General features: G+C 39.5%; 1 protein-coding gene across 1 annotated transcript in view; it reads right to left on the bottom strand.

Moving 5' to 3' along the window:
* Positions 1 to 7,394: 7,394 nt before the first annotated feature.
* Positions 7,395 to 10,296, bottom strand: part of BAALC (BAALC binder of MAP3K1 and KLF4) — a 30,708-nt gene continuing 27,806 nt past the window's right edge. The window contains exon 4 of the mRNA XM_079302985.1: positions 7,395 to 7,487. The gene's annotated coding sequence lies outside the window, so the exon portion shown is untranslated. The remainder of the gene's footprint in view (positions 7,488 to 10,296) is intronic.

Genomic DNA, 10,296 nt, shown 5'->3' with positions numbered 1-10,296 from the left:
TGCAGCACAGACACGAGCGGCGTGAAAATCCCTTCAAACAGACTCGGCACTGGGGTTTTCGTAAACATCCTTGTAATGCACTGTGTAAGTTCTGAAGGCAAATTACAGACATTCAAGCGTCGGGCCATGAACCTGTCCCGCCGTTGGAAGAGATCTTGAGGGTTGTTTTCAAACGCACCTCGGCCTCTGCCAGGCGGGAGGGTCCGTGGCAGAGGGCGGCCAGCCCTGCGCTGCCGCCTTCACTGACACCTTCACTGTCACCTTCACTGACACCTTCACTGACACCTTCACTGACACCTTCACTGTCACCTTCACTGTCACCTTCACTGTCACCTTCACTGACACCTTCACTGTCACCTTCACTGACACCTTCACTGACACCTTCACTATCACCTTCACAGACACCTTCACTGACACCCTGGTTGCTACCTACACTGCCACTTTTGCTGCCACCTGAGCTGTCACTGTCCTGCAAAAGGCCCAGATCCTCAGGAGGTGACGGGTGCGGACACTCAGTAGATGAGGCTACAGCAAAGGAAGAGATTGATATTAGAAGTCAAGGTTCGGCAATTGAATTTAATGAAGGAAAGGGAAGTAATCAGAAATATTTGCTGAGGAAAGGGACGCTGTGGTGAGAACAAAGGGAAATGACTGTTCAAGTGAAGGAGGAGCATTGTGGTGACTTTGGTGCTCAGACTACCGCTGTCTTCCAGAGACGCGGCTTGAGGATGTGTGCAGTGTCCTCCCACTGCTCCCACACCTGCTGCTGGCTGAGACCACACATACCAGACAAGCACTGGCCAGTAGTGATCAACCATGTTCACAAACAGCCCTGAGCTAATGAGACCTAACTATAGAAATGCTCAAGGTTACTAAGCAGAGCTGACCAAATTTCTCATCACGGAGCCATCCAAGGTATCATCAGGCTGTTCAGCCATGCCAGTTACTCCATGCTCCAGGACTGGAACAGGAAACACCAGATGCCGAGACATGCAAACCAGATTTAGGAATGGTTTGATGATGTTCAGGCAGCGCTGCCTCTCTTCTAATGAGCCCCTAGATAGTCTGTGCAGTCTGGCACATTCATCCAGAGAATCCCTCCATGGATTGTGGAGACCATGAACCTGCACGTGGTTATTCAGAAAACAATAAGCATCTAGAAGCTCTTTATTCATGCAGATATTTTGTGTGTCATTGCCTGTGCCACCGTAAAGAAACATAAAACTCTTCCAGATTCCCTTACACCAAACCATTTTAGCACCTCTGTGAGTCATGAGGAGGATTCTACCCACCTGCTGCATATCCACACAGCTCTGCCACTTGAGCACATGGAGTAACTTGATAGCTGGAATCAAATTTGCTGTACAAACAAGCAAATTATGTTAAATTAAATGTTATTTGCAGGTTGTGGAAGTTAATGTACTTTACTATATGATGACACTCATCTACATTATCCTTTGTCATTGCTCCATTTTTCATCTTCCATCTGTCTTCTGTCCTACTCTCTCTCAGTAGCTCTTCCTATCCTAGAAATGCTACATTTTTCTTTTCATGAGCTCTGAGAGGCTGCATCTTCTGGGTCTGGCAGTGAGAGCCCCAGGAACATGCAAGGGACAGTTTCCCCACTCCTCTTCTGCAGAAGTTCCTGGGAAGTTCTTGGGAAGTTCTTGATCATCCCTTGATGAAGTTACAGAGTTGCTCTCAGCTCTGGGAACACCATCACACACACTGAAACCTTGCAGGGACAAAACATGTTCAGTGCAGATACACACACCACCAGATTTCTAATTAACTCTCCTTTCTAGTTCCATTGACCAAACATTATATAAAGTCATGGCTTAGTTTGTTCCATCAGAATGCATTTTTTTACATAAATCTCTGAAAAACAGATATGGTTAAGTAACATTCTTTTTCTTCCCTAAAGACTCTCATGTTTTTATTAGATGACAGGAAAAGGCAGAGAACAGGAAGCATGAACCCTTTCTACAATCATTCTATTAATATACTTTCTTTGTTCAGAACCTAGTTGTTAAGCAAGTTATTCCAGAGGTTGGTTCTCAGAGCTGTGATCTAAATATATTTGTTTCTGGCTCTATTAAGGTCTTGACTAACCAGAATGGGGAATGTGAGTACTCTCACTGGTATCTAGCAAAGCACCTTCAAGTATGATTAAGTATTTTAACCATGTGCTCAGCTATATTGTTGACTGGGGATGCAGCTACTCAGATGTGTAAATACTTTTCTTACCTGGCACTGGAGATATTGTTAACATTTCAGTTAATATTGATTTACTGACCTTCCCTGGCACTGCCTCAAATAATTATAGTTTGGCAATTTTTTTCTACAAAGAATATAAGTAATTTAAAGCCTTGTTTAAATCCTAGGTCATCTTCAGATATCTTTCAACAAATTTAGCAGAAGTGGATTCAGTAGTCGTGCACAGCAGGTTCCTTCCAAGCTCTGCTTGCTCCCACCATCTTTGCAATGGATGTGGTGGAACAGGCTGTGTGCCATCCCCTCCATGGTCATGCTCCATTCAGCTTGCTTAAAAACTCACCCTCAGCAGAAACAGTCACAACATGCCTAGCATCTGAACTAAAGCACCATTTTCTCCATCCAATTTTTTGTGAGGATGTCCCTCCAGCAAAGGCAAACAACAAGGTGACCATGTTTACCTGCTGTGTGAATGTGTTAGTGCCCCACGTGCTCAGGGAGGAGGGATCTCAAGCAATGGCAGTTGTCAGTTCCTCTGACACACCAGGAGGATGTGTGTGGTTTTAGTGCTTGGAGTTCTGTACACAAGTACTTGTACACTGGCTTGAACTTTCTCCACTTGACACATCTAAAAGCTTCACAGTTCAATTGCACTGTTGGGACATTGTACCAAAGTTTGACCTAATGTAATTTAAATGTTGCAGATTTGCCAATTACATGGTTTGATATTGGTTGATTCGGTTATACGGCTCATAATGTTCTTATTATTCTGCATTTAAAATGCATTATTTATGATTTGTTGAAATTTAGAAGGACTAAATAGCCAGTAGATGGCACCAATAAAACCTGTTGTGAGAATTAGAATGGCAAAGTCTAGTTATTATGTTTTTCTCAAATGCATTTTGGAAATGAAAAAAACTAGACAAAACAACATTATTGACATAACTTATACTTTTTAGTTTAGAGTAATAGTTTATGAACATAATGTTTGTCTAAAGTCAAAACTCTACTGTGTAATTGAACACATGAACTCGTGAATAAGAATACAAAGATGTCTTACAGTAATTTCCCAGTTATTTAGAAAATCTAGTCATTGATGAGTTAGTGCCTTCTGAGTACTTCTGCAGTCTCATGCAGCTGTGTCAGCTTAAACCTTGTATATAACATTTTCTTCCATAAAGCCTTTAAAATGTAACTCACCCACCTCAGCTCACCACACCAATGAAGACCAGAGAAGGAATCATATCAAGAAAACCAGAGTGTTGATGCATTGCTGTGCATTAACCGCATTACTGGGTACTTGGAACCCGTGTCATGTTCCTCCCTGAACAAAGCATGTTATTTAGACTTTAGTCCTTCAAAATATTACAGTTGTGTGGGCTGTGGCACCCACACACAAGGAGATGTTTATTTCTTTGATGTAAGAAAGATCTCAAGAAAGATCTCATCTTTCATTTGTCTGTAAATGACAACACCGTGCCTTCACAGCATTGCTTTAATAAAACAGTGATTATGCTAATAGCATTTCTTTCCAAACAGGTTACCTCACCTAGCCTCGGATATTAAGCACGATGCAAACTAAACAGGAAGTACTCCTGTAAAGAGTAAACTGTCCTAACAGTTTAAGGCCAAGGACACTTCATTCATTGTGGACCATTAGCAGCTGCTTTCACTCCTGATAAATCTGCAGCCCACCTGGGTGGGTGACAGTAACAGCAGCAGCAACAGTCAGCGTTTTTCTTCACAGAGCCCCTCTTATCTCATTGTTTCTGTGTCTGGACTGGTACTCACTTTAGACAATGCACACAGGCTGGGGAAAAAGAAATCTGTCTTTCAGAGCATGAGACATTTCCTATGGAAAAGAGTGATACAAACTAAGCGATCTGTTAGAGCGGACAGGCAAGGTACAGGTGATTCTGACAGCAATGCAGAAAATCCTGGCTTAATGAGGTACATTGTAGCTTTGGATTTTACTCCCTCCAAAACATTGACCCATTAACTTCAGTTGAACTGTCCCTTTCAATACAATGTGCAATTATCAAAGCAGGAGTGACTTCACACACATTTCAAATGCTATTCTATAAATTGGTAGTTCAAGATATTTATTGAAACGTGAGGATGCTAGAGACACAAGGATACAATAGCTTTGGAAGTTCAGAGGCAACTACTACAAGGTGATTCATGTCAGACTGTTAAAGGCAGACTAATGAGCATCCACAGCAGTGTTTCAGGACATTGGTAATTATATCCATCCCATAACCAGCTAATGCATCATCTCTCCTCATCATAATAATAATCCTGTGCTGCAGGGATATCCCAGATGCTGATGAAGTACATAACAGAGTACCTTGTACAAAAAAAATCCCAGATGTGCCTGTAAATACATCCTCTCAACATGTCCTCCCAGTGGGATTTCTGGAGACAAAATGTGGAGGAAGAAGTTCAGATAAGAAACACAAATTTTTCATTATTATTGCTTCACAATTTCTTTAAGAGCATTTCTTTTCAATCCTGTGGAATAAAGTTATTGTTGACATGTAAAAAATTAGTTAGAAAGTGTCACAATCACTGTATACATTACCTTTACAAACAGAATAGCAAGTCATTTTCTGTCTTTTTTTAATAATGGTTTTAATGCTCAGAAATAATACTTTTCCTAAGCCTGTTTGCAGGTGCTCCTGAGCTATTATGAATAGAAGCATCCTGCAGAATACTAAGTATGTTTTCAGCTGAGACATTCAGTTCTGCCTGAGATCAATGCACAATACAAAAATGAGTCACACTTTAGATCTTGTAGTAAGTATAACCACACAAGAACTAATTTCTCAGGTTAATAAAACCTGCTACACTCCAGGACTTGAGTCAGCATTACTGTTTTAAATTAGGATTTGCAAAATAGTGTTCTGGAACCAGTTACACCATGTCCTGGGAGATAGTGCTGACCCCTTTTAAGACTTCCAAATTATATAAACTCAATTTTCTTAGTCTCCTTCCAAGTTTTTTTTATGTTTAAGATCAACCATTGTTTAACCTGTCAATGTCTGGAAACTAAGCCTTTTCATCTGAGCATTTGTAGTCAGATTATGGAGACAGCTACATGAATGTGAAAGCATCTCAAATACAAATTATTGTAGAAAATAAAATCATGTAATTATGAAATGGTTTGAGTTGTGAATGGATCTTAAAGATCATCTTGTTTTCCCTGCCATGGTATTCAAATAGACCAGATTGCCAGAGCTCCATCCAACCTGGCCTTGAACACCTGCAGGGATGGGGCAAGTAGAACATGGAATTTTGTCAGGCAATAAAATTAAAATAGACAAAGCCAATAATGAATGAGATAGGAAAGATTTTAGTATGTGTTAGTAGTAATCACAGTAGATCATAAATAGAAAAAAACGCTTCATTAGCAAGGGATTGAGTCTAACTATAAAAATGCTCTTTTTTTTTAACTACACCTAATTAACATCCAAATTTGTCTTCCTACCTGGTGTGGCAGACTTTCAGTAATTCACAAATAACATCAACTATGACAGCAGACAATTTGAGGCACAAGGAAACAGACAAGGGGCTAACCACTGCTCTCATGTATTTTTACATGATTTTTGTACAAAGTGATCTCATGTTTGATTTCATGTTTGTGCCTTCATTTCCCTTCTTGCACTCTCTGGCATATATCTACACGTGTTCAACTTGAAGGTGAAAGAGGAGGCCAAAAGTCAGAAATTAAAGCTTCAGATAGAGAAGGAAGGCCAGGAGTCAACGGGGCAGGATTCTCCAATGCATAGAGTGAGAAGCAGAGGAGGAGGTTCAGGAGGCTCTTTGTTTCACTGAGAAGAGTGTACAGGACCCTGGGTCAGAGTTAACTAGCTGGATGGGGATGGAAATTATAAAGTTCAGCTGTGGGCAATTGTGAATGATCTTACAAAGCATTCAAAATGTCAAAGCAGAGCAAAAATGTGTCATATAAGCAACAAGAAAAGGGAAGCATGAGATACCAGGTGGGATTTATGCATCTCTGTAACTCTGGAATCCTAACCCACACTTCTCAGAGCACTGGGTCATAAACTCCTAAGGTCTGGTTTTCCAAACAGGGCATATGGCAGAGAAGTATCCATATAGAATTTCCTATTGCAAACAGAAAGTGAAAAGCACTCATACCATCAGCTCCTGAATCCTGGAGACCTTCTGAGACAAAGACACACTTAGGGTTCATGGGAAACTTCTCAGCCTTCCTTGCCAATAGCAGCCTAAACATCAGCATTATCTTTGTCCTTAGAGGACCCAAACTGCCCTTGATTGATAGAGATGTCCATGTCTCCTTCCATGGAGACACTCTTGTGCATGATGTGATGCCCTTGTCCTGAAACAGAGCACAATTCAGAGCCTCCCACTAGCAGAGGACAATGACTTAGCAATGGATAACTGTTTATTGTTGTACTTAACTATTTTCCAAGCTCAGGGCTTTAATTTTAGTCCTGCACTGCAATAAGTTTCATTTCTACCTGTGCTGGGCCATATGGGCACAGAAGACCTCAGTGAGACACCCTGTGCCACCAATTGTCACCTCATGCACTGATGACCCTTTGCTCAAACTTTCAGGCAGCTTAAGAACCATCCAAAAGGTTTAATTTGGATCATGATATGCTGGAAGTGCACATTCTCCTGGAACACTGTTTTTCATGGTTGCATTTAGGGATAAGTTTGGAGCTATGTTCTGTGTCTGGTCTAATTTCAGAGTGGTGTCATTCTGTAGAACTGGTATTTCCATGGTGAAAAGTGAGGATAGGCAAAGCAATCCTAGTGTATTTGCAGAGGCCATAGGTCTGCTCAGCAGTAAGATAGAGAGGCTGATCATGGCCAGCAGCCACTCCAGACCTCAGGATTCTAACAACACTCAAGGGAATAACCAATTCTGTAAAGAGGAGCACGGACATCCAGAAATGGCAACCCTGTTTACAGAGGTCAGAAAGTGAGAAATTATGTACCAAATGTATAGTAATACACCTCCTGGGACCCTTTCAAAATGTCAGTAAGAGCAAAATTGATAGACAAGTAAAAGATCAGTTTAACTCACCCAATTCAATTTCTGATGGAAATGCAATTGGAATAATGTTACTAGAATTTGACAGTCTGGCCCTTGGATTCATAAATCCTTTATAAATTCAATTGTCCTGTCTCTTCTTTGTGCATCAGATGTCACAACAGCTAACACAAGGACTTCGAAACTTCATTCTCACCATTTAAGAGTTATTTTCTCTTGAACAAAGGGACTGAAATTAAATAACAAAGACAGCATTTTTTTTATATTCCCCTCTTTGCACCTGCATTATATGAACACATACCTCATTATATTTTGCACTAAATTAATTAAACGTTCTTAGAAAAAGTCAGGTGAAACTGTTTAAGCAAGGGTTGGAAAGTAATTTATTCTAAAAACAGATACTAACAATTTTAATAGAAGTTAATAACAACTTCTGCTATCATACCAAAAATTTTAAAGTGTTCACTGATTTACAGAGCTATAACCAGAACAACAATTTTATCCCATGCACTAACATTCCCGTAACTTAATAATTTGTATGTTTTCCTCATTCCACTCTCCTCTCTATGCCTTTTCTGGCAAGATATACGTGTTTCTGCATCTTTGCCAATTGCATTGTGTCTTTTCCTCAGCCACTAGCAAATACAAGGTTTTTACACTCCTGGGAGTAAAGTGGATAATTTAGCTAAGCTTTTGTTTGAGCTCTACAAAAGCTGTGTGAGTGAAACTGTTGAATGGCAGGAACAAGTTCTTAAATTTCTACCAATTTGCAAAAATCTAAAGTTGCTTTATATTCAGGAGCTCTAACTGTGTCAGTTGAAGTGCTGGATTTAACCTGTTTCTGAATTTGAAATAATAAGAAGAGAAGAAATAAATAAAAAGAGAAGAAAATCAAACCTGCATTTCTAGAGCTTTCTACTTTAATACTAATTTGTGATAAAGCAATATGTTTTCTTCTAGATTGTGTACTATTGTAGGAGAACAGCAGCAGCAAAATCCATGTTGAATGAATGCAGGTGGAGGCTCACTAATGAACACAGAAAAGCAATTTTTTGGTATAAAAATGCTTATAAAAGATTGTCTAAAATTATAGAAAAGTTATTTTTATGTTGTATAAAATTATATAAGCAAAACTGTACGAAAAACTACAAACCACTGATTTGAGCCCCTAATTAAGTGACTTTATATCACAATGCCAATATAAAGTGTATAGAGTGTGCAAGCCATACTCACTTTAAAGGTTTTATGCTAACAAAGTAGACAATGTGGTATGCAATAGCCTTAGTAGTAGGGAAGTCAGTGTCTCTTGAATCCAAACCTACCTTTGCTAAATGCAACCAAAATGGTCAGTTAATGGAAGGAGAAAGATGTCATGTAGACCTATCCCCACTGATTTTTAAACTATTTAAGATATATGGAACAAAATCATAGAGTAGAAACAAGTTACACTGAATTGCACTGGTGTAAGCAAAGCTTAAACTTGTCTGTCATGTGAAGATGGAAATCATTATTTCTTTTGATCTCAAAGGTATCCCAAATACCCAGCAGAGGTGGAAGGTGCTATCACTTTTCTAAGAGTACAACAGGCAGTCTGAGAGCACTGTCAAATGTATTTTATTGTATTACAAATGTCAAAAAACAGGCCACCTGGACTTGCTCAAGAAAATCTCCAACAAAAGAAATAGATCTGAGTAGCACTGATGTTCAAATATGTGGGATAAACCCCATAAGAAGAGAAACAACCCAAAGAACAGAGCAGGCATTAATGAGGGTATCCTGAGCTGGTAAGAAAAGATCATAAATTTGCAACTGAAGATGTCCTGGACCAGCACAGTTATTGCAGAGGGAACTGGGGGTTTTGTTCCTGTGTTTTGACCAGGGTTAGGGTTAGGGTTACATGCACATGTTCCATGTGTGCAGCACAGATGGTCTGGGACTAGGATCCAGGGGCAGGGACTGGAGCTAAGGGATTTGGCAGCATAAATTCATCCTGTGATAAAAATGCATTTGCAACATGAAATACCAGTAAGAGCTTATTTGAAAGAAATAATTTGACAGAAATAAAAAATATCTATATGGTGAAGGCATAAGAAACTATTTCTCACAGTGGATGCAAGTAATCAATACATTGTTAGAAAAGACAGCATGCAGATAGACGAGCAGCAATGATGACAGCAATTTTGAGCTAGAAAAAAATAAACAAAACCAGTATATATTCTGGAAGTTATTCTGTTGTATTTGTTAATTATTCTCTAAATTGTCAAAAGATATCAGGCACAGACCAGGGACAGAAAATCCTTATCAGATATGAAATCCCAGCTATAGCAGGAATGGATATAAAGTGTTGGCCTCCACGATGATTTTAAACATGCTAGTTCATCTGAAAGATGATTTTAAATCAGAAATATGAATATCATTTGCATAGGATGCTATACATGTACATTAATATTGAACTTCCTACATTCCAGCAGTTCCCAGAGGTGTGGCTGTTCAGTGAGTTAATGTATTCATTTTGCCCCTGTGCTTAGCAATTGTGACCATGAGCTTTAGTTTTGCCAGGCCCATGCCTGAATTGGTAAAAATAATAGAATAATTATGTGTCTAACAATGTGCTGCAAAAAAACAAATCATGTTAATAGTCTGAATAACGTGGAAAAAAATTTCCAAGAGGGAACTAATTTGAGGGCAAAGGAGATGCTACTGCACTGCAGCAGGTTGGTTTAGGGACATGGACAGGCAACAACACCCAACATTTTAGGTTCAAATCAGTTCTTGAGTCAGGCAAACTGAACATTAAGCCATTCACTAAGTGTGACTGGAAGGTTCTACCTGCCTTGCATGAACAAGCCAAATATTTACTTTCCTGGTAAAACCAGATACAGATGAACATTAATAATTTCATGCCTTCTGTATCTGACAGCTCTTTATAGCTGATAAATAATAGGCTGCTGCTTAGCTATGGTGTCTTTTCTTAAGCTGCTTTTTGACTGTGAGCAAACTGTTTTTTCTATTCATGCAGTAATACCCCAAACATGCTT

The sequence above is a fragment of the Erithacus rubecula genome, assembly GCF_903797595.1.
Source record: "Erithacus rubecula genome assembly, chromosome: 3".
Classification (NCBI taxonomy): Eukaryota; Metazoa; Chordata; class Aves; order Passeriformes; family Muscicapidae; genus Erithacus; species Erithacus rubecula.
This window is presented reverse-complemented; position numbering and strand designations above follow the sequence as displayed.